This window comes from Armigeres subalbatus, chromosome 3, assembly GCF_024139115.2.
Source record: "Armigeres subalbatus isolate Guangzhou_Male chromosome 3, GZ_Asu_2, whole genome shotgun sequence".
NCBI classification, from domain to species: Eukaryota; Metazoa; Arthropoda; class Insecta; order Diptera; family Culicidae; genus Armigeres; species Armigeres subalbatus.
The window spans coordinates 296789762-296814774 of NC_085141.1; the positions used below are offsets into that span (position 1 = coordinate 296789762).

The window sequence follows — 25013 nt, forward strand, 5'->3', positions numbered from 1 at the left end:
ACAAGGGTAGATCTAAATTTCTAAATAGTGGCTTTATGCAACCAAGAGATATTTGGACTGCAAATCCTGGAAAGGTAGTGGGTTTTATTATCTCTGAGCTCCAAGAGCTTTTCGGTTACTTTAACATTGGGAATTATAAATCTCTTTGATTGAGCACACTTTTCGGCAACCAACCAGTTGATCATCAACCTTTGTGCTTCCCAGGATTTCAATTCCATTTTTATAGTACAGTATGATATACCGCAGAAAGGTTCTGGGCCAATAAACTGTGTGGTTGAACCTCGTTTTGCAAGCTCGTCTGCCTTTTCATTACCTTCAATGCCACATAGTGTCCTGGAACCCAGTACAGATTTACGGAGTTCTCTTGGCACACTTTTCGCAATGAAAGAATGCAGTCCCAGACAAGTTTTGATGTACATTTAAAGCTACTCAATGCTTTGAGTGCCGCTTGACTATCTGTGAAGATACAAATATTTGCATATCTATATTTCTTCTCTACACAGATATTAGCACATTTCATTATAGCAAAAATCTCCGCTTGGAACACCGTTGGATAGTTTTCCATTGCCACTGAGATCGATATCCCAGGGCCGAAGATTCCTGCTCCCGTTTTTGTTCCTATTTTGAGCCATCTGTGTAGAATTTTATGGAACCGTCCCGAACAGTGGGACCTCCGACTTCCCAGTCCATACGTGATGGCTCACGTATGTAATAAGGAATGTCATAATTCTCCACAGGTTTCATCCAGTCTCCACTCATATTCATCACTGGCCCATATTGAAAATTTTGTGAGATACTCAAGTGGACCACTAAATCGCCTGACTTGAATAGCTTCAATCGTTTAAGTTTTTGCATATTCTTTTCCGCTTCTAACTGCACGAATTCATACAATGGTAGCAAATTTAGATTTGCATCTAACGATTTTGAAGGAGTGCTACGCATCGCTCCCGTTATAGCAATGGACACTAACTCTTTTGTTTTTGGCCACCATACAAGAGCAGCATATGTCAGTTTTGGACGAATAATGGAAGTATAAATCCACTTTATCATTTTTGGTCTTAAGCCCCATTTTCTTCCAAATGTTTTAGAGCATATCCAGAAGGCACTAGTTGCCTTTCCGATCGCACACTCAATATGAGCATTCCAGTTTAGTTTAGAATCCAGAATGACTCCCAGGTATTTGACCTGTTCACTAAGCTGAATTTCTAGTCCTCCAAGCTTTAGAGCTTTTAGATCAAGTTTCCTTTTCTAGTGAATGGTACACCATTACAATTTTGACGGATTAATGCTAAGGCCTTCCTGAATACACCACGATTGGGTGAAATTTAGAGCCCATTGCATTCTTTCAGAAATGATATTGTCGAATTTCCCCCTCACTATGATGACAATATCGTCAGCAAAGCCTACAACCTCGAAACCTTTATCTTCTAAGCTTCCTAGAAGATCGCCTACAACTAAGGACCACATTAGTGGTGAGAGGACCCCTCCTTGAGGGCAAGCTTTTGTTGCCCATACTGTAAGAGACGAACTTCCCAGCTCTGAAGAGATTTCTCTTTTTGCAAGCATGGTGTGAATCCATTTGATAATGTTCGTGTCGAAGTTTCTTTTCTTCATAGCGCGATCCATTGACGAATAAGAAGCGTTATCGAAAGCTCCTTCAATGTCCAAGAAAGAACAAAGTGCTATTTCTTTTACCGAAAGCGCTTTTTTCCACCTAAGATACCACTGTATGAAGTGCCGTATACGTTGACTTACCGGACTGGTAAGCAAACTGGAACTTAGACAGTGGATGTTTAATCATGTAATTTGAGTATAATCACTCAGCACCTTTTTCATAGCTTTCAACAGAACTGATGAAAGACTAATGGGCCTGAATGATTTGGGGATGCGTCTTATCTCGCTTTCCTACTTTTGGTATGAAAATAACTTTTACTTTCCTCCATGAAGATGGAATATAATTGAGTCTTAGACTTGCCTTGAAAATCTCAATTAACGGCGGAATCAGCACTGATTCTCCGTTTTGAAGCATTTCTGGAATTATTCCGTCCGGTCCGGCAGATTTATAAGGCTCAAAAGATCTCACTGCATTCTCTACCCTGACTTTCGTAAAGATATCGTCAGCCAAGGCTTGTGCAACATTTTTCGCATCATCAGGCATTTTAGTTGTTCTTGCTGAACATCTTTGACTTTCAAACGAACCACTTGTTGTTGGGTCTACACATAATCGATCCTGGAAAATGGGTTTCCATAATCAACTTTAATGTTTCACCAGAAGTTAGTGTGGAAAATCCATCCTTTTTTTCAGATTCCCTAGTTTATTAGTATGATCTTTTGCAAGTGCCCTCTGAAATCTCGCGACTTCTGGAGTATTCCTAATATTTTCACACGTTTGAACCCACGATCTTCTTTTGGACTTTCTTATTTCGTTATTGTACTCAGAAAGTGCACTCCTATACGGAGTCCAATTCCAGGTTCGTTTCTCCAATTTTTAGTTCCACCACGGAACGTCCCTATTAGAGGACGACTGTTTCGTAGGACAACTGTTGTAGAAAGCATTTGAAATCTTATAATTTACCTTTTGGGAAAAATATTCCAGTTCTTGAAATTAATCTTCTAATGAAATCTTCTTTCCCCAACTCAATTCAAACACAATATGTCTATGATCTGACAATGATGTTTCCTTGGAGACATGCCAGTTTGCATATCTTTCATAAATCGCACCGTTGCACAGTGTCAGATCTAAGACCTCTTGTCTAATTGCATTAGAAAATGTTGGATCATTTCCCCTATTGCAAATATCAATATTATTAGATGAGAGATATTCAAGTAAGCATTCACCTCTACTGTTGATATCTGTACTACCCCACACGGTATGATGCGCATTACTATCACAGCCAATGATGAATGACTTCAGTTCAATCAAAGTTAATTGCCTATTTCCGGGGATTAAACCACTCGACTTGGACGTTAATTTACAATGTTATGGAAACTCATATGTGAATATGTACGTTATGTGGAAGATATTGATTTGAAAAATGTATTGGAGGTAACCACTTTCCCTTCGATGGGACTCGAACCCATGACCCTACAGTACGCTAGACTGGTGCTTTAACCAACTAAGCTAAAGGACCTCCGTCGGACTTTGCGACCTCATGGGTTGCGAAGTCCCATCGAAGGGAAAGTGGTTACCAATACATTTTTCAAATCAATATCTTCCACATAACGTACATATTCACATGAGTTTCCATAACGATGAATGACTTGTTAATACACCCGGAAAATAGGCCGAAGCTACAGCAACCTCAGCTTTTCCATTGGTGGTTGGCACCTCAACCATGATCGCAACCACGTCCCGTTTTAAAAAGCTTGTAATGGGGTAACATTTCAATGTTTTATCGACTAAAATAGCAGTTCTTGGCGAACTTTGTTTTTCGTCATAAAACAACTTACAGTTCTGTATGTCTATACCATGTATTTTCCCTTTATTAGACCATGGCTCTTGAATTAGTGCCACGCCAAATTCTTCCTTTTTGAATCTCCTACTCATAACAGCAGAAGCTCCTTTTGCATGATGAAGGTTCACCTGCAGGAACTTTAAAGGTTTCATTTCTACTATACTTGGTATTAGTGAAAAAATAAATAAATAAAATAAAAATAAAATAAAAATAAAAGATAAAACAAATAAATAAATAAAAATAAACTATTTATGGATAATAAAGGATTTTTTTTTATTATATTAATCATTTGATTTAAACATCAATACTTAAGTCGACGTTAATACTTAAGTCGACGGCTTTCTTAAAATCACCTGACACGGGGCAGTTTGTTCGATGAAGTCGTGCACGTGACTGTATTCGATGCTGACAAGTAGTGGAGGGTGATGAGCAGCATTTTTGACCAGTGCGCAATAAGGTGCTGGCAAGATGAGCGGTACATTGTCCTGTCTGCTTACAAAGCATTGGTCCAAAGTGCGACCATTTTCATAAAAGATATTTTAGTTACCAGATAAAGATTGTCGCAGTCCGGAACATCTTTTGCTGGCGAGGATAGGGGATCTAAATATCAATAGAGGAAAAATACATACGATTTGATAGTTAGGTACCGTGGTGCATCGAAACCCGTGCATTTAGGCACTTCATTATATGAAAAAGCCTCTAGAAAATACAAATCTAATGCAAATAAAACGTTCGTCATTGATCTAACTGCACGAGGACTTCTATTTGTTATCTGCTCCACTGTATTGCACTGAAAGTACAGTAGACGTTCGATAACTGCAAGTCATTTAACTGCAATGCTTTTTAACTGCAATTCGATAGTTGCAACAGTTTTGCCGTTATCGGACCGCTAAACTTCAAACTGATGTCAGACTCAATGACAGCTGCATTGCGCTGCACATTTAGATGCACTTTTATTGCATCTGACGTCGATTGACAACCGTTTGACGTCTAGAATGCGTTGCAGTTATCGAACGGCATTCGTTAACTGAAAAATAAACATTTTGCAGTTATCGAACGGCTACTGTAATATAAAATATGATAAAATTACGAACAAAATCAACACCTCTTGAATCGAAATCTTTCCATCGTGGACGGATTTCGAATCATAGGATCATTATCCGTACAGCTATTTTCTAACAGAATATTTAAATTAAAGCAGATCAATTGGTTAGACTAACACTGTAAATAGCGCACCTTGAGAAGCAATCCTTTTGTTATTTATACTGCTGATTTTACTCTATTAATTGCGATTTGCAATTTAAACAGCCACTTTCGGTACAATTGCGTCCAACGTGCAAACAAAATGGCACCTGAAACTTCGCGTTCGCGGAGTGGCGATTTGTTTTTCAATTATGTTATTTTAATTTCAGAGCCTACTTTCGATTTCAATGGCCAGAAAGTTTACTGTCAAGTATAAGATCGGGATGAGATTATTGATTCATAAATTAATTCCCACAATCCCTCTTTAATTTATTGATATCTAACGAAGTGGACGGATTTCGGTCCCTCACATGTTTCGGACAGCAGAACAAAGGGAACCGAAGCGACAATCTTTATCTGGTATCTAAAATATATTTTGTTTTCATTCACAATGCTGTTAATTTGGCTAAGAGTGACAGAGCGGTAGCTTTCCAAAAGACTGACAGAACCAGCATGTAGCATCGAATGTTCTGGATCAGGGTAAATGAAACCGCTGTGGTACTGCTTCCACGGACCAAGAGACACCATTCAGATTGAAATCGCCCAGGACAAGCACTTCGTCAGTCGGAGTGGCCGTTTCTAAGACGACGAAGACTGATTGGCAGTGAGTATCGATGAGTTGTATGTCACGGACCAGATCAGACGGGAGCACAGGAACAGTCTTCGGTCACCCATCTCTCGAGACTCCTCCAAGAATCGCTTTCAACTGGTTTTGCTTTGATTCCGGAACGCACGGCAATCAAGACACCGCCACCAGTAGTTGTATTGATTCCGATCGCAACGAAATACTTCGTAATCGTGACCAAACATTCGGCTGGAAAGTGTTCTGGAGTCGAGCCATGTCTCTGTTATCACTATAACGTCAAAACAGGAACTGGAAATAGCGAGGCGGTGGTCGTCGATGCTGGTGTTCAGACCACCAACGTTTTGATTTTTTTTTTAATCTTTTGTTTATTTGGAAGGCTCATTTGCCGTGAAGCGTTACGTAGCCGGGATCAGGTTTAACAATACATTTCTTGATTCTTATACATAGTGTTAGTTTTGGCTCGAGTTTTGGGGAACCGAAAGACTCGCGGTTTAGTCGAGGTTAGGGAATACAATAATACAGTAGGAAAGGAAAGGATTTTAGGGTACTTAAGTAATTACATTGCTGATGTTCACAAAGTTGACATTCCTCGGGATGTTTCACATCTGTAACGGGACAAACAACGACGAGAAAAAGACATACGGAAGGGATTAACGACAGACATTGAAATGTACAATAAGAGGAAGACATTCGTAATGGGGTTCGACAGACAAGGGAATGGGTAGACAATGATTACAGTCTTACATCAGCAACTTTCAAAAATTGGTGGACCAGGGACATGTACTCGAGATCAAGGCCCGACAACACTTCCCTAATAGGCTTTGGTTTTTTTTTCTCGAACCCGGAGATGTTCAGTTGGCGCAGATCTGGGGCTACGATGCTTCTTGCACGCCCACACGACATGATCGATGTCCTGATAATCCTCTCCGCAAACACAGAGATTGCTTTCCGAGAGTCCCACTCTAAAGAGGTGTGCGTTTTAAGTGTAGTGATTGGACATTAGACGACACATGGTTCGAATGACGAGACGTCCCATATTCAATTTTTTGAACCATGGACGCTACCTGCGGGCAAATTGAATACAGCCATCTACCCAACTCCCCATTTATGTTGCCAGCTGTTCAAGGTTTCCTGAAGAACTAATGTGAAAAATTCATCGAAGGTGATTTTCCGATCGCAAATATCACCTTCCATAGCGCCCACCTTAGCCAAAGAGTCCGCTTTCTCGTTTCCCGGGATCGAGCAATGAGAAGGGACCCAAGCCATGGTAATTGTGTAAGACCGTTGTGATAAGGCACTCAAAGCTTTTCGTATCCCATTCAGAAGATACGCTGAGTGCTTAACCGGTTTCATTGACCGAACAGCCTCCAAGGAACTTAGACTGTCAGTGAAGATGAAGAAGTGGTCAGGAGATAGGGATGCGATTTGTCCGAGTGAATAGTATACAGCTGCTAGCTCAGCAGTATAACGGAACTAGGCTCATTGAGCTTAAAGTAGGCGTCATGAAAAACGTTGAAAGCACTGAAACCAGTGGAGTCATCCATTTTTTTATCCATCTGTGTAAAAGCTTCTCTCCTCGCTGGCGTGCCCGTATTTGCTTGCAAACAATGGAGGTATGACCTCCGCACGAAGGAAGTCTGGTATTCCATGAACCTCCTGCTTCATGGACAGATCAAAAGTAACAGAGGAACTGTGAGAGTCTAAGAAGTTAGCACGATTGGTGTCAACCGAAGATGGGCTTACCTTCAGCGTCATATACCAGTGGTAAATACCCATGAATCGAGATTGAGGGTTTTGTTCGAGCAGCTTCTCGAAGTTGTCAATGACCAATGAATTGAGAACCTCACAGCGGATGAGGAACCGGAGCAATAATTCCGCGAAACGATCTGTCAACGGCAGTACTCCCGCAAGTACTTCCAGGCTCATCGTATGAGTCGAATTCATACAACCTAACGCGATACGGAGACAACGGCACTGAATCCGTTGAAGCTTCAGCATGTGTGTTTTACCCGCGGACTGAAACCAGAAACTACCGTATTCGAGGACCCACAGAATGGTTGTTCGGTATAACGTGATAAGATCTTCTGATCCGTTTCTGGCATTTTTGTGTCAGATACACAATGTGCTTCCCGAAGGTGCATTTTGAGTCGAACCAGACGCCGAGGTATTTAGAAGACATGCTATGAGTGATTGTCATACCCATCAGTTGAAGCGAGAACTTAACCGGCTTATGTTTTTTTGAAAAGACAACCATCTCAGTTTTCTCCGGAGAGAATTCGATACCCAGCTTTAAAGCCCAAGCAGACAAATTGTCCAAAGTATCTTGCAATGGTCCTTGCAGATCAACCGCTGTTGGCCCCGAAATGGATACAACACAATCATCTGCAAGCTGTCTCAACGAGCAATTTGGCATGAGACATTCATCAATGTCTCTGACGTAAAAATCGTAAAGTAGGGGGCTCAAACATGAGCCCTGGGGGAGACCCATGTGGCTAATTCGTGAAGTTGCCGAGTCACCATGAGAAAAACTCATACGCTTCTCTGACAACAAATTGTACAAATAATTGTTTAAAATTGGTGACATCAACGCAAACTGAATCAAAAGCCCTCTTAATGTCCAAAAACACTGAACCCATTTGCTCTTTCCTAGCAAAAGTAAGCTGAATTTCTGAAGAAAGCAACGCAAGACAGTTGTTCATTCCCTTGCCCCTGCGGAAACCAAATTGTGTATCTGACAAAAAACTATCATCACCCTCACTTGCCTCCAATCATCCGGAACAATGTTGCACTCCAGTAACTGGTTGAACAAGCGCAATAAGCGAGGTTTTTTAGCAAATTGAACCTGATTCGATCCATCGGAATTGTTACATGAAATGAGAGCATATGAGAATTCAATCATCGAAAAGGGGCGATCCATATCATCCCTGTCAGCAAAAGCATCACGTAGCTCTTGCCTCACCGGTACCGAATCCGGACAACCTTTCTTTGCGAAGTCGAGTATCCACCGCGACGAGCTTTCACGATCTTCGTTTACGGACGACGCGTTGCGCATTCTTCTCCCGACGGTCCACAGAGTTTTCATTGAAGTCTCGCGCGATAAACCTTCAACAAAAGTGCGCCAATATCCGCGCTTCTTCACTTTGACCAGTTTCTTAAACTGGATCTCGAGCGCAATGTACCGTTTGTGATGTACGATCGAGCCGTGTTTCCGAAATTCTTTGAACGCGGCGGATTTCTTGCGATAAACTTGTGTGCACTCGACATCCCACCACGGACTGTGTGGTTTCCTACGAACCGAAGCTCCTAGCACTGGCCGACGTTGTGCCTGAAGAGCGCTGTCAAGAATCAACTGGGATAGAAACTCGTAGTCTTCTCGCGGGGAAGTGCTTCTATCGACATTACGCCATCAATGATGGCCTCCGCATATGATCCCCAATCGATGTGCTTTGTGAGGTCATATGAGAGGTCGACAGAAACGGATTGATTACGTCCATTGGAAATCGAGACTTCGATCGGCAAATGATCACTACCATGGACCACCTTCCAAGTACAGTCCAACGATAATGAGCTCGAACAAATGGAAAGATCTAGACGGCCAGAGTGTATGTAATTAAGAGTGGCGACACTGTCAGAATTGGAACAGAATTCATCTGTCATTCCCATACAAAACCGTGTTCCAAACGAGCAGGAGACCTGTCAAATGCGGCACATGTCGCCACTCTTAATTACATACACTCTGTAGACGGCTATTTCTTGCTGGAGGAGCCACTCGTGTAACTGTATTCAAAATTGACATATTGAAGTCGTCGCAGAGGTCGTATATCATTGATGAAAGGTTGTCGTCGTACAGTTCCTCCCAGCCTGTTCCGTGGGAGTTAAAATCTCCCAGGAGCAACCGTGGCTCGGGCATAACCGACTCTATAGAAGGAATGCGGTTTTTGATCCCTAAAAGCACCCCTCCATATCGATTTGCCCGATCGCGGCAGATTATGTTGCAATCAGGAAAATGAAGGTTCACATCTGGTGTTAGCCATGTTTCACATAAAGCAAAAGCATCGCATTGTAATTTGTTAACCAAAAATTTAAAAATATCTAATTTGGGAAGAATACTTCGACAGTTCCACTGTAGAATCGAAATCATGTTACCCTTATTGACTAAGTTAGCCATCGAAGGATACAAAGGACTCGAGGAGGGGCATTTTTGAAGCCAGCTGCTTCAGGAGAGGAGTCAGAATAGGAAGAACAGTTTTGACCATGTTCTTCACGGGGTCGGAAGCATCAAAGAAGTTGAGGATGAGCTCCACGATGCCAGAAAGTGTGAACATTGGAGCGCTCGGGAGTTCTTCTGCTCGCTCTGTATGCTCTCTTTCTGGCTGAGAAATCGCAAAAAAATGGGGCATCTGGGATTTTAGATGTTCCCGGAAGCGGTGGAAACTCTCCATCATCTCGATGGGAAACCACATAAGTTGAACGTTTTTGAGTATTTCCACCCGCTTTGAATTTGACCATGTTGGATTGGGGCTCACTTTGAGGCTGTTTTCTAGGCTTTTTTGAGGGTCGCTGGCTCTGTTTTATTCTCTTCCTCGTTGAGCCATTGAAAACAAAGGGAACCCCATTTCCAACCTCGGAGTCAGAGCTACCTTGATCGTCCAAAGGAAGAGACGAGTAGGTGATATCAGAAACGAGTGGAGGAGCGGCCTTCCTCAACATTTCGGCGTAACTTCGCCGAGAACGCTGCTGTAGAGACCGCTTCTGGTGGATTCGCTGCTGTATGTACGTTGGGCATGCTTCAAGAGCATGTGGAGGGCTTTTGTTACAATAGACACATTTCGGTGCCGTCTTGCACGCGCCCTCCACATGCTTCTCTCCGCATGATGCACAGCGAGGTTTATTGCAGCAGTACTGAGCGGTGTGGCCTAGCTGCTTGCAATTAACACAATTCATCACCTTCGGTACATACAGCGAACAGGTAGACGAAGTTTGCCAATCACTACGTAGTCAGGCAGTGCGGACCCGGAAAAAGTGACGCAGAAAGAGTCAGACGGGGAATAACTCCGCTTCTCTCCCTCCTGCGACACCGAATACATTTGTTTGCAATCCAGTATCGCAACAGGAGGCAAAGAAACGTTCTTGAAACGACCGAAACCTTGTTTCAAATCGTCGCATGTCATACTTCCCTCCGTCACCACCCCCGCGATCTCACACACTGCTGACGGTAAATACACCTTATATTCGAGAGTGAAAAGTTCACAGGTGGCAATCTCGTTGGCCTGTTTGCGATCACTGACCGAGACACGGAGTTTACTGGACCCAACCATGTCAATGGTCATGACAGATGAGAATCGCTTTTCCAGATCTTTGCTGATCTGGCTGATATTCAAACGTTTGCCTTTGGGTCGAAAGAAAACAACATACGGCCCACTAGAGTCGTGAGGGTAGACCTTGGGACGGGGGCTCGTAGAGGAAATTTTAGCGTTGCTGGTGTCCATTTCGTTTTGGTTTGGAACACCCGAATGCAACGAAACATCTGACATGGAATACGAAGTACCCCCGCCAACTTCGCCTTCGCGCATTGCGGACACGAAAAACGCCGCTGCAGCGAGGCACAATCTATTTTATAACTAAACTATTATCACAAGGGCTGAACAAAAACACACACACACACAAACAAAATAATGATTTGGGACAGAGGGGAAGACGAGTAAAAAAGAAAGAAAAACTATTCCAATAAGATGGAGAAGAGAGGGGAACAATGAGAGGGAGCTCAATTAAATACTTGCGTTCACACTGCTGTGTCGCCGGCTAACAGTTCTGGCAGCACACACTAGCTCGATGGACACTCGCCGGTGGTGCGGTCGAAGCGAACCACGCTATTGTTGGTGTTCTCGCCGCACCCAACACTGCAACTGGGCGGATGAATGGTGGCAGGACGGCAGCGTCTGTGTTGGTGGAGACGCACGATGGATGATGACTGTCGGCGTGGGACGATGATGCCTGCGCCTGCGATGGACGCCGAATAAACTACAAAGTTTTGCGTAGTTGCAAAACCAACGAAATGGCTACTTAACTGCTACAGCTAAGCACCACTTCCACTCAAGCACTATGCTTCAAAACACTTTCGAAAAAAAAAACGCTACCTGTACTTCAGGGAAAAAAAACCGAATGAGAAGCAGACCGTACGCGGACTTACAACCGTCTCGCACGGATGCTCGACGTGGAATGACCTACGTTTTGATAGAGGATTGTAATGTCTGTTGCTTTCTCATCGCGATACAGTTGTACACTGGAATTTGAGACACTCTTAGGCGAAGAAATAGTGGATCGCTGATCATACTTGCCAAACGTTGGAGGTCGGAAGACCCCGTCTTCCGACTCAATCGCAGGGCCGGGACGACTGCTGGTCGCTGGCAGGAAAGGCTCGACTGCGATGAGTGGGATAGGGGCTTCCTCACTGCTTGTGTCGAATGTGCGTTTCGGTGGAGAACTGAATGTATAATCAGCTGGAGCTGGACGTTGCGTTTGGCTTGGTGCAAGTCGATAGCTTGGGTTAGTTCTCGGCGACAAACTGGACAAACTAGAGTGGATCGTTGATGATGAGAACGAGACACGGATCAGAGAGCGGATTGTTCCGTGGTTTTGTGTACTTGCTGTTGTGTCACCCACACCATGAATGTATAAAAATGTATATACCTGTAAAATGATAATACTTTGTTACAAACGTCAAACAGACGATAACCGAAAAACCTCGTGCTTCCGAGGTTGGAAACGAATAAATCATCGTTCACTTCTATCTGGACCGTCAACCAGTCAGCACCTGTCTTCTCATTTCTCTTTAACTGGCGACGAGGAAAAAAACCTTTTTACAGTTATACAGTGTGTGAACAGTGAAACCTTCAAAAGTAAAACCCAAATCTTGTGCAGTGGGACGGATACGTTTTTTTTCGGCTACAACGGCAACAGATAAACGGTTTTGCAGTGCAAAAGTTTTGGTTACGACGACAAGTGCCTAGTGAAGCAAGTACGGTTGCTATCGATAAAAAAAAACGGACTGCATTTTGGCGCGTATGGTGTGTGCGGAATTTTCTCCCACAACGAAGGCCACGAAACAGCACGCCGGGAGCAGCCTACAACCACGGGAAAAGGCATACGGCGAAGCTTTGCAGATAGCGTTGGAGCATTTTTTTTCTTGCTACGAGTCGCAGCCAGCGGCGGCATTTAAAACGTCGGACAACGAGGACGGTGGTAATAAACTATCCGCCTAATTGGCCGCTACAAACGCCGGAAAATCCAGACGAAGGTGGCGAATTTCGTTATCACCATTAATTTGCGGAGGAAAACAGCAATTTCGTCGAAAGGTCGGTATTCGCAGGTAAATTATTGTTGTAAAAAAAACCGTTTTGCGGAGTGGGAAACTCCACGTGGTTTTTTTTTTGGTTGCATAGTGTCTATTGTTTGCAAAACAAAAGGAAAAAGAATCCTTAGTGAATAATATCATTTGTTCTCCTTTATCACAGGATTGAGCATTAATTCTATTCAAAGAATTCTAAGAGTGTTTTCTTTTAATCCCTTAGATCTCAGGAAGTGTTTGGGCCACCTAGGAAGGTTTTAAAGTAGTTCGAATAGTACGGCTTCGGGTCGTTTTCCGGAAGACCACATAGGGTAACTGCGACAATTGTCGACACGGGCAAAGGCCTTAGGCGAGAGCCAATCGTTTCTGTACGGGTAAGTCGTTTTGATCTTTTTATTCTTTGCGAACCTACAACTGAAGATTTTTCTGGACCTTTTGTTCTTTTTATTTCTATTCTAAAGAATTGAACATGTATGGAAATCAGATTCCAAGTGGCATGGCTTCTAGTATTGAGCCATACCGCAAGGAACTTCCTTTTCAGACTGGGTTGACCGTCTGCGGTGTTGTTGTGAGGCAAATGAATTGTCAGAAGTACAAAAAAAGTCGCGTTTCATGCATTTGTGTGGACCTTATGTCTATTCCCAATTGAAGTTAGTTTTCAGCAGGGAACATTAGCGACAGTTAATTACGATGAAACTGTAAATAAGTTGAAACAAAGGTTCGACAAAACCGAACCAGATTTAGTTATCGCGTCCAACAACCAGATGAGTCAGCCGAGGATTTCGTCTTGGCAGTAAAACTCAAAGCGGAATTTTGGCGAATTTAAGGTTATTGCTACTCAAGATAGGATTCTGCATGGACTTAGCGATGAGGTATTGAAGCAAAGGGTTCTGAATGAGGAAAACTTAACATCCTTGAATCGATGGACAAATTCATTACAACATGGAATATAGCAAAAGACAATGCGAAAACGATTAACACGGGGCTTCCTCAGGGTTCTCGGATAAATCAACTGCTTCAAGTTTATAATACAGCAAGGATAGTCCGGTGGGAACACCGGGCAGCCGACTCAAGTTCGGATACCAGTTAGGAAAGATTAGGTTTCCAGCCCTACAGACAAAACAACCGGAATACACAACCATTCAATAACATGAGACGTACTCAGGACTACAGCAATCGTGCACAAAAGACAGTTAGATTCAATAACCAGAACAATGACAGACTATTCTAATATGACGTGCGATTTTGTGGGGTCAAAGGACACATAAAAGGAAATGCTTTAGGCTAAAAAACATGAAAAGGGATGCGGTAAAGTTCGTGGATGTTGCGAAACCGGGTACGAGCGCTGAGAAAGACCTGAGCACCTTGATGGGTAGAATGTCGACGATTCCGGGGGCTGACGATGACAGCGATGATGATGAATGGAATTCAGGTGATTTGCAGTGTATGTGTGTTGCGTCTCTTAATAGAATAAGTGAACCATGTCTTATAAATGTCTCAATTGATGATCGTTTGGTACAAATGGAGGTTGATTGTGGTTCTAGTGTAACCGTTATGGGAAAATCTCAATATTTTTCATTATTCAAAAACCCTTTAACCATGAGTGAGAAGCAACTTCTAGTCGTCAATGGGTCAAAACTAAAAATTGAAGGGGAAACAAATGCTTTAGTGAATCTAAATGGATTGAAAATTAAATTGAATCTTTTAATTTTAAATACTGACTTTAAATTTATTCCCTTGTTTGGCCGAAATTGGCTTGATGTTTTCTTTCCTCAGTGGAGGAGCAATTTTCTTATGTCGAACTCGTTTTTAAACCTGGGTCAGTGCCAACTCGAACCCTGAATAAAAAAACATTTTCAGTTCCATCTGTCATTGGATATGTTGGTGTGCGTAGCATCGTGTTTGTTTTGATTCGAAACATATGATCCAGATGATCGCGGACATCCAGTGCACTGGCAGTGTGTTGGCCTTGACTAATCAGATCATGATAAATAAATAAATATGTTCAAGTGCGTGAACTGATTTTTGCGGATAGTGGAATTAACTTTTGGGCGGATATAAATAGGGGAACTGGTGATGTAATGCCAATAAGAAGAAGAAGAAGAAATAGGGGAACTGCTCCTGGAATTCATCTCATGGCTCCGATATTCATCCCATCAAAAGCAAAGCAATGGAAAGGAATTTGGATTGATTATTATTTTTGTGATCCTTTTCAGCTGTGAGCACGCATGTTGACAAAAAGAGGCGACGAAATTGATGCTGTATTTCTTTGTTTCCCGATGATATGAATATATTTATTTTCAGTGAGATGGAGGTCGGAAAAGTTCCCCTATTTAATTATATTCTATAATCCCGTTTTTTTATATCAAGAATTCCGTATAGAATTCATGTAAAAGAGATTTTATATTTTACAAAAATTCATCTGTTTCTACAAAAGTTTTTTTTTGGAGAACACTCAAAAGCATAAAATTAAAATTCTCCAGGTTTCGCTAACTTTTTTTACCTACACAGAGAAAAAAAAAGTTGGGATTCCAACATTTCCTTATATTTATTTTAAGAATATGAGAAATTTGGTAATTTTAAGAGCTAAAACTTTTTAGTCATATGCTGAATTGATTGATTTGAAAGTTTTTCTTCAGTTTTAAATTCTTATTTTAACAGTCAAAACTCTTAGAACGAAATTTGTAAAATAATCAAACCAACCCCAACATTTCACATTTTTGGCAACACTGACAGAAAAAAAAAATGTAACTGGCAGCCCACGACTATCCGTCAGTGACAGTTGCAAAGAAAACGAGAAGGTACTTCCCAATATCACCAGAAAAGTAATTTGAAATTTAATAGTAATTTATTGATAAATTCATAAAAACTGTTTCCCAGGTCACGTACGAGTACGAAAATTGTCCACCAGACGCGAGTGTTCTAGATTCGCGTGAGTTAAAGGCTCCGATTCCTCCGGACACTGGACTTTTGGGCGCTTCGACCCGGGACCGTATTCATTGCATTTTTTGACTTCCTCATCGATGTACGAGCAACCATCGAATTCTGCCTATTGGCGCCATCGACCACTATTTGATGCTTATTCGGTCCTCTGCTGATAAAGTAAATACTGTAAGACCTTAATTTTAGTGTTTTACTTAATATTTTTTTCACCGTATAGTGGTTCCGTCGTCGGTCGTGTTGAGGAATGCGTATCATGCAGCTGGTTTACTCGAGGAGACTCGGTACTTTCGTCACGATCCGGCAAAATTGCGGGGTTGCACAATTGGGAGATTCATGGGACACAACAGGAACAACCAGTTTCTTCGGGTTCGGATTTGGATTAATAATAGTATTCTATGAAATATGCTGTATTTATGAAACATAATAAAGGGAAAAATGATGATTTCTGCATATATAAAATTTAATTTCAGCATTCATGGGTAAAAATCAAGGAAAAATCCACTTGTTGTATTAAAAGCTCACACCACTTGTTATACTGAAAGATAACAAGTTGATTTCAATGTAAAATACACATTTAGTCTTGAGAGGAAAATGTTGGTTTGAAAAGTCGGCTCTTGTTAACGTTCTTATCGAAGTGACAATTTTTGCATTGGTGGATTTAACAATCTAATACTTTCTACTGAAAATCACTAACTAATTTTCTTAATTTTACCAACGTTTTTTTACTTTTACCAACGATTTTTTTTTGTGTGTAGCTACCTCTCCTGATAAAGGTAGCCTCACACCTCGGGAAAATTTTCCGCCGGATTTCGGGCCCCGTGCATTTTTGATTTTCAAGAATCTCCCGGAGGAATTGCTCAAGTACTTCCAGGGGAACTTATGTACGAAACTTGCGGAGCAATTCCTGAAGGAAACTTCGAGTAAGTTCCTGTATTCCAGAAGGATTCCCTGAAAGAATTATTGTAGGAATTTTTAAATTAATTCCTGAAGCAACTTCAAGAGAAAATCCTGGAACAGTATTCAAAGATATTCCTACATAGAAGAATTTCCAAAGGAATTCATCTCGAAAGGATCCCTTGGAAAACATATGGTGGAATGCCTGAAAATTCAAGAAAGAATTACTGAAAGAATGTCTGAAGAAAGCACGAAAGAGTTTTTGGAAGAATTTCATAAGAAATAATTCTATTCGGTATTCCTCAATTATATTTTTCTGACAATTCCTAGTGGATTTTGTGAACGGCTTTCAAGGGGAATTCCCAAACTAATTCCATCCACCGACCTAATTTAGGACACAAAATGTGAGGAAAACCTGAATGAACTTATGAATACATAACTTCCCTAACAATTATTTTTAAAACTGAATCTAGACAACAGTACTGGATTAATTTCATTTAAAACTACAATTACAAATATCACAAAATCCCCAACAAAAAAAAAAGATTTTCAATGCGCATTTTATTTTAATAAACATACAGTTTCGTTTCTTCCTTCTGCTTGTTTATTCCGCCCAGTCCCACCCACGTGGTTTTGACAGTTGAAGTGCATTTGTATTGGTGAACCCGGTGCGAAACCGTGAAACAACACAGTTCGAACCCGACAGCTTTGGGGTTGGAACTAGTGCGAACCTAGTTCCAACCTGAGCGAATAAAAAACACTTTGACAGCACTTAGGTTGGAACTGGTTCCAACCTAGGTTGGAACTTTTTAAAAACGAATTCGACATTAGTAAACAAATGGTAAACAGGGTAGATTCAGCAGACAAAGAGTGTATTATTCAAGAAATCAAAAGCAAATTTGCGGAAGTGTTTGTGAAAAATTTTTCAACGCCCATTAAAGATTTTGAAGCTGATTTGGTATTAAAAAGTGATGTTCCTATTTTCAAAAGGGCCTATGATGTACCCTATCGGTTGAAGGGAAAAGTCCTGGATTATTTGACAAAACTAGAGAAAGAAAATGTGATTACACCGGTGAAGACCAGTGAATGGGCATCACCAGTGGTTGTAGTTATGAAAAAAAATAATGAAATAAGACTCGTAATTGATTGTAAAGTTTCAATAAATAAAGTTTTAATACCAAATACTTACCCTTTACCTTTGGCAGCCGACATGTTCGCTAAATTGGCAAATTGTAAAGTTTTTGTACACTAGACCTAGAGGGAGCTTATACACAGCTAGCATTGACTGAACGTTCTAAGAAATTTATGGTGATTAACACAATCAAGGGATTGTTCACATATAATCGTTTACCCCAGGGGGCTTCCTCAAGTGCATCGATCTTCCAACAAGTTATGGATCAAATTTTAGACGGGATTGAAAATGTTTATGTTTATCTTGATGATGTACTCATAGCAGGTGAAAACTTGGAAGTTTGTCGTGAGAAATTGTTTCTTGTTTTAGAAAGACTCGCAAATGCAAATATTAAAGTAAATGTTGAAAAATGTAAATTTTTTGTGTCAGAATTGCCATATTTGGGTCATATTCTCAGCGAAAACGGGTTACTGCCTAGTCCAGACAAAATTTCAACAATTCAAAGAGCAAAGGTTCCTGGAAATGTGACTGAGCTAAAGTCATATTTAGGCTTGATCAACTTCTATAATCGTTTCGTGCCCCATATGTCTATCAAGTTATTCCATTTGTATAAACTATTGAAGAAAAATACTAAATTTGTTTGGGATAATAATTGTGAAAAAGCTTTCCAAAAAGCAAAACGCACTGGTTAATACCAATTTTTAGAATTTTATGACCCATCAAAAGACATTGTAGTAGTAACAGACGCTGCAGGCTATGGCCTAGGAGGAGTGATTGCACATGTGATAGAAGGCATCGAAAAGCCTATTAGTTTTACTTCTTTTACGTTAAATGACGCGCAGAAAGGTTACCCAATTCTTCATCTGGAAGCTTTGGCCTTGGTTTGTACTATTAAAAAATTCCATAAATATTTATATGGGCAAAGGTTCATTGCTTATACTGATCACAAACCATTGATAGGGATTTTCGATAAAGAAGGGAAAATTCCATAATTGTAACAAGACTCCAACGATACATACTTGAACTCTCGATTTATGATTACGAAATACGGTACAGACCTTCTGCAAAAATGGGAAACGCCGATTTTTGTTCGAGATTCCCATAGGAGCAGAAGATTCCCATTGAATTAGATCATGAGTTTATAAAAAGTATAAACTTTGGCGATGAATTACCCATTGATTTTGTTTTGATTGCCAAATGGACAAAGGACGACGAGTTTTTACAACAACTTATGAAATATTTGCGTGATGGATGGCCAAAAAAGTTGGATAAATGTCTTATGGACGTTTTTGCAAATCAAACTGATTTGGAAATTGTTGAAGGTTGCGTTTTGTACCAGAACAGGGTGGTAATTCCACATAAAATGCAAAACGGAATTTTGAAGCTTTTACACGCCAACCACGCAGGAATAGTTAAAATGAAACAATTGGCAAGAAGGCAAGTGTACTGGTTTGGCATTAATAAAGACATTGAAAAGTATGTATCGAATTGTGATGTATGTGGAAGTATGGTAATAGTACCAAAAACAAAGTTTTATCCAACTGGAAACCTACAACAAGACCCTTCAGCCGAGTTCACATTGACTTCTTTTATTTTTCTCACCACACTTTTTACTGATTGTTGATTCTTTCTCAAAGTGGTTGGAGGTAGAATGGATGAAGAAGGGCACGGATTGTGCAAAAGTGGTGAAGAAATTGGTAGCTTTTTTGCTAGATTTGGTTTACCAGACGTACTGGTATCAGACGGCGGTCCTCCATTCAATTCATATTCATTCACAACATTTCTTGAAAAGCAGGGGATAAAAGTATTGAAAAGTCCAGCCTATAACCCCTCCAGTAATGGGCAGGCGGAACGGCTGGTGAGAACTGTTAAAACAGTATTGAAAAAGTTTTTATTAGAACCAGACTTGCAAGATGATGATTTGGAGGATCAGATAAACTTATTTCTAATGAATTATAGAAATAATATTGTTTCGAGTGATGGGCAGCTTCCCTCGGAGAAAATATTTCTTTTTAAACCAAAAACGATTTTGGACCTTTTGAATCCAAAAAAGGCTTATAGAAATTATTTACAAGTACCGCAGTCTCCAAATGATGTAAATGATGATAGAAATGTGTCTATTAAACCAAAAAAATTGAATGAAGACTTAGACACACTGACCGAAGGAGATACTGTATGGTATCGAAATTTTCATCACCATTTACCGAATAAATGGATTAAGGCAACGTTTCTCAAACGTTTTTCCATTAACACATTCCAGATAGCAATTGGAAGCGCTCTCACCATGGCCCACCGAAGTCAGCTTAGGTGCTACAAGGGGCAAACTCCGCAGCCGAGACAAAACGTGTGGCTGGGAGTCGGTACGGGTAGTAGAGATGCTACGGTCGAAGAACGAACTGGAATTGAAGAACGACACGAAGAGGACACCGAAGAAGTCAACGCTGGAAGCGGCTCTGATGATGAACCATTCAGGGGATTCCCTATGGTTCCGGCAAAGGCCAGAAAGCGAAACGCGACTTTGGCGAACTTGCCGAACGTGTATCCACGGCGATCGAAGCGGATCCGTAAGCGAATCGAGGATCCAGATTTCATTTATTCGTAGTTAATAAGTTCGAAGTGAATTTTACAGTGAAGTGAATTATTTAAATGAATTTAGTTCTCAACGATTTTGTAAATTTGATAATTTGAAAAACATGATTTTGTTTATATTTGATAATTTCAAGTTCTGATACGGATACGAATACTGATGTATTAATTAAAAGGGGAACAGCTGTTGTGTCACCCACACCATGAATGTATAAAAATGTATACACCTGTAAAATGATAATACTTTGTTACAAACGTCAAACAGACGATAACCGAAAAACCTCGTGCTTCCGAGGTTGGAAACGAATAAATCATCGTTCACTTCTATCTGGACCGTCAACCAGTCAGCACCTGTCTTCTCATTTCTCTTTACTTGCCTGTATATGGAGTTCGGAATACCTCATCTCCCAGCTCAGAAGCAGAACCGGGACGGCTGTTGGTCGCTGGCAGGAGGGACTTGTCACACAAGATACATACTCATTCATGCAATGGCGGGCATAGAAAAGTTTTCAATTAATAACTGAGAAAGTGCAATAGAATACTTAGTTGAAAAGCAGGACAAGTTCCAGTTGGAGTAGAGCCATTGAAGAAGAAGAAGAAGAAGTTCTCAAAACAATCAAAGGAATTTCGGGAGATTGGTGAGACAGAAGGTTTGCGCAGGCCCAATAAGTCGCCTTTAAAAACAACCGTTACGAACAACATAGAAGATAATACGACTCGATGCCATCGGAAGCTTGGAGCATGGAAGTGCAAGTCGCTACACGCAAAAAAAATGTTGCGGTTGAAATTACCTTTCCACGGGGTTAATTTAAAACATGCACCGACGATTTTCAGCAGTTAACAAACCCGTTTGATTTTACTATGCGCGCAGTAAAAATCAACTGTGGTTCATGCGAAATGTTGACACATGAACTGAAACAGTGGAGAATTTCTCTGAAACCATGATTAATTTATCTGATTGTCGTATTCCAGCCGAAAAAAGGCTGATTGGAATCCGCCGTTGAAGAGCGGTGCGACTGCTCGTTTTAAAATTCGACAACAAACTGCCAGTGCAATCTTCGTCGTTGCTACTCAACCCGATGGCGTTACCAACACCATCTCACACTGCACAGATTCTTTCACGATAGAGATCAGTATTAGCGCATATGCAGAATTGAGAATTCGAATCAAGTCTAATGTAAAACTTGCCACATTGTACTGTAAATTGGGGCACGCGAAATATGTGATTTCACGATTGGTATATTTGATTGCTGATGTTAATGTACTATCCGCAATAGCAGAATCAATTCATAGTCTACAATCACTTAAACAAACTAAAATCATTAGCCGCTTGCTCTGAATACTACATCTTTCTCCTTCCCTACTCTTTCAACTTTGTAAGAATATGATTTCAATTTTATAAATATTTCATTATAAATAAAAATCATACCTAAATTGCTTCAAAATAAATTAAAACAATTCATAATATTGTAATACCATCAACATCTAATGCAAAGAAGAACAAACTTGATATCTTAAGTACCGTCATATTTTTGCTAAAAACTAATAATGATTGTGGGTCCCATTTTAATTTTTTTTTTCGGAATTCTACTTGCTCCTGCACAATTCGGAATACACAAAAAAATGCCTCGGAGTCCTGCTCGGTACTCGCAAAGAGCAATCCTCTATAGAACTTGCAAACGTAGTCCTACGTCAACATTCTTTGGAGTTCTACTCACTCTGGAATAAATAAAAAAACGCCTCGGAGTCCATTTGCAAAATGTATTCCTTCATAGAAGCCACAGTCGTAATCCTACGTCAACATGTCTCGGAGTTCTACTCGCTCCGGAACGAACAAAATTGTCTCGGAGTCCTGCTCTGCATTCGTGTGGTCTTCTATAGAATACCCAGACGAACATGTCTTGGAGTTGCATCGGAGTCCTGCTCTGCATTCGCAAAGTATACTTTTCTATAGAATACACAAACGATGTCCTACCTCAAAATGCCTTGGAGTTCTACTCGCTCCGGAATAACCAAAAATGCTTTGGAGTCCTTCACATTCGCAAAGTGTATTCTTCCATAGAATACACAGACGTATTCCTACGTCAAAATGCCTCGGATTTTTACTCGCTTCGGAATGAACAGAAAATGGAAAAAACAAAAATTTTCTCGGAGTCGTGCTCTGTATTCGCAGAGTGTGGTTCTCTATAGAATACCCAGACGTAGTTCTACGTCAACATGCCTCGGAGTTCTGCTCGCTCCGGAATTAACAAAAAAAATGCCTCGGAGTGCTTCACATTCACAAAGTGTGCTCTTGTATAGAACACACAGACGTAGTCCTACGTCAATGTGCTTCGGCGTTCTACTCGCTTCAGAATAAACACGAAAATGCCTCGAAGGTCGGCTCGCATTCACAAAGTGTACTCCACATAATACACAAACGTAGTCCAGCGTCAACATGTCTCGAAGTTCTACTCGCTCCGAAAAAGAAACAAAAAATGTCTCGGGATCTTGCAATGCATTCGCAAAGTGTACTCCTCTTTAGAATGCACAGATGCAGTCCTACGTCAAAATGTCTCTGATGTTTACTCGCTCCGGAATGAACACAAAATGCCTTGGAGTCCTGCTTTGCATTTTCAAAGTGTACTCTTCTTTTGAATACACAAACGAAGCCCTACTCCAACATGCCTCGGAGTTCTACTCTGCTCCGGAATAAACACGAAAATGCCTCAGAGTCCTTCACATTCGCAAAGTGTACTCCTCTATAGAATACACAGCCGTAGTCCTACGTCTACCGAATGAACACAAAATGTCTTGGAATCCTGCTTCGCATTTGCAAAGTGGTCACAGACGTAGTTCGACGTCAACATGCCTCGGAGTTCTACTCGCATTCACAAAATAAAATGACTCGGAGACCTGCTCGCTCCGGAATAAACAAAAAAATACCTCGGAAACCCGCTCGTTCCGGAATAAACAAAAAAAATGCCTCGGAGACCTGCTCGCTCCGGAATAAACAAAAAAAATGCCTCGAAGGTCGGCTCGCATTCACAAAGTGTACTCCACATAATACACAAACGTAGTCCAGCGTCAACATGTCTCGAAGTTCTACTCGCTCCGAAAAAGAAACAAAAAATGTCTCGGGATCTTGCAATGCATTCGCAAAGTGTACTCCTCTTTAGAATGCACAGATGCAGTCCTACGTCAAAATGTCTCTGATGTTTACTCGCTCCGGAATGAACACAAAATGCCTTGGAGTCCTGCTTTGCATTTTCAAAGTGTACTCTTCTTTTGAATACACAAACGAAGCCCTACTCCAACATGCCTCGGAGTTCTACTCGCTCCGGAATAAACACGAAAATGCCTCAGAGTCCTTCACATTCGCAAAGTGTACTCCTCTATAGAATACACAGCCGTAGTCCTACGTCTACCGAATGAACACAAAATGTCTTGGAATCCTGCTTCGCATTTGCAAAGTGGTCACAGACGTAGTTCGACGTCAACATGCCTCGGAGTTCTACTCGCATTCACAAAATAAAATGACTCGGAGACCTGCTCGCTCCGGAATAAACAAAAAAATACCTCGGAAACCCGCTCGTTCCGGAATAAACAAAAAAAATGCCTCGGAGACCTGCTCGCTCCGGAATAAACAAAAAAAATGCCTCGGAGACCTGCTCGCTCCGGAATAAACAAAAAAAAATGCCTCGGAAACCTGCTCGTTCCGGAATAAACAAAAAAAAATGCCTCGGAGACCTGCTCGCTCCGGAATAAACAAAAAAAATGCCTCGGAGACCTGCTCGCTCCGGTATCTTTTATTCGATCCTCGGGAGACCTGCTCGCTCCGGGATCATGTTTTAAAACACTCGAAGACCTGCTCGCTTCGGTTTTTTCTTTCTATGATTTCGGAGACCTGCTCGCTCCGAAATCCACAACATAAAATGAGAGCATACTTACCATTTAGTAACTAGCACATTAATGGATGTGGCAAGCACCATTTTCATGCGCTAGTTACAAATATAAAAGCAAACACTATTTCTACCGACTGCGACATGTCGTATTCCAGCCGAAAAAAGGCTGATTGGAATCCGCCGTTGAAGAGCGGTGCGACTGCTCGTTTTAAAATTCGACAACAAACTGCCAGTGCAATCTTCGTCGTTGCTACTCAACCCGATGGCGCTACCAACACCATCTCACACTGCACAGATTCTTTCACGATAGAGATCAGTATTAGCGCATATGCAGAATTGAGAATTCGAATCAAGTCTAATGTAAAACTTGCCACATTGTACTGTAAATTGGGGCACGCGAAATATGTGATTTCACGATTGGTATATTTGATTGCTGATGTTAATGTACTATCCGCAATAGCAGAATCAATTCATAGTCTGCAATCACTTAAACAAACTAAAATCATTAGCCGCTTGCTCTGAATACTACACTGATATTCCATAGTAGTTTTAAAAACAGAGCGTAGTCTACCAAATGGTAATTTTAACCACGGATTTTTTTTCTGTGTAGGCTCGCAGGTAGCGACAGGATAATCTACGATCAATTACATCCCCGCAACTTCGGCGTCGCAGCGCTGAGGAAATCTGCTGGACAGGACAGACAGTGAGGAAAAGCGGGCATCGAGCGGCTACCTTCTACCAAAGCTGTGGCGCCACCAACGAGCTGGGAACCGGCTTCATAGTTTTGGGTAAGATGCGCCAACTCGTGATTGGGTTGAAGCCAATCAACACAAGGAAGGATGTGAAACAACATCCAACTATATATATACAGTTCTACGTATTGTGTGGAAGACCGCTTACTGCCAGACTAGAAAGTTGCTTTTGAAGTTTTCGGACATTTTAT

The 25013-nt window shown here is 41.2% G+C and overlaps 2 long non-coding RNA genes across 3 annotated transcripts; both read left to right on the top strand.

Moving 5' to 3' along the window:
• The first annotated feature begins 12049 nt into the window (after nt 1–12049).
• On the top strand, nt 12050–20282 carry LOC134220425 (uncharacterized). Of its 2 annotated transcripts, none has more exons than XR_009981893.1 (3): nt 12050–12652; nt 12855–13005; nt 19861–20282. It is a non-coding gene; the product is annotated as an uncharacterized LOC134220425 (long non-coding RNA). The 2 variants fall into 2 exon arrangements; XR_009981892.1 differs by having other exon boundaries at nt 12055–12638.
• LOC134220424 (uncharacterized) lies at nt 15384–16001 on the top strand. Its single transcript, XR_009981891.1, has 3 exons — nt 15384–15456; nt 15512–15733; nt 15792–16001. It is a non-coding gene; the product is annotated as an uncharacterized LOC134220424 (long non-coding RNA).
• Nucleotides 20283–25013: the final 4731 nt, after the last annotated feature.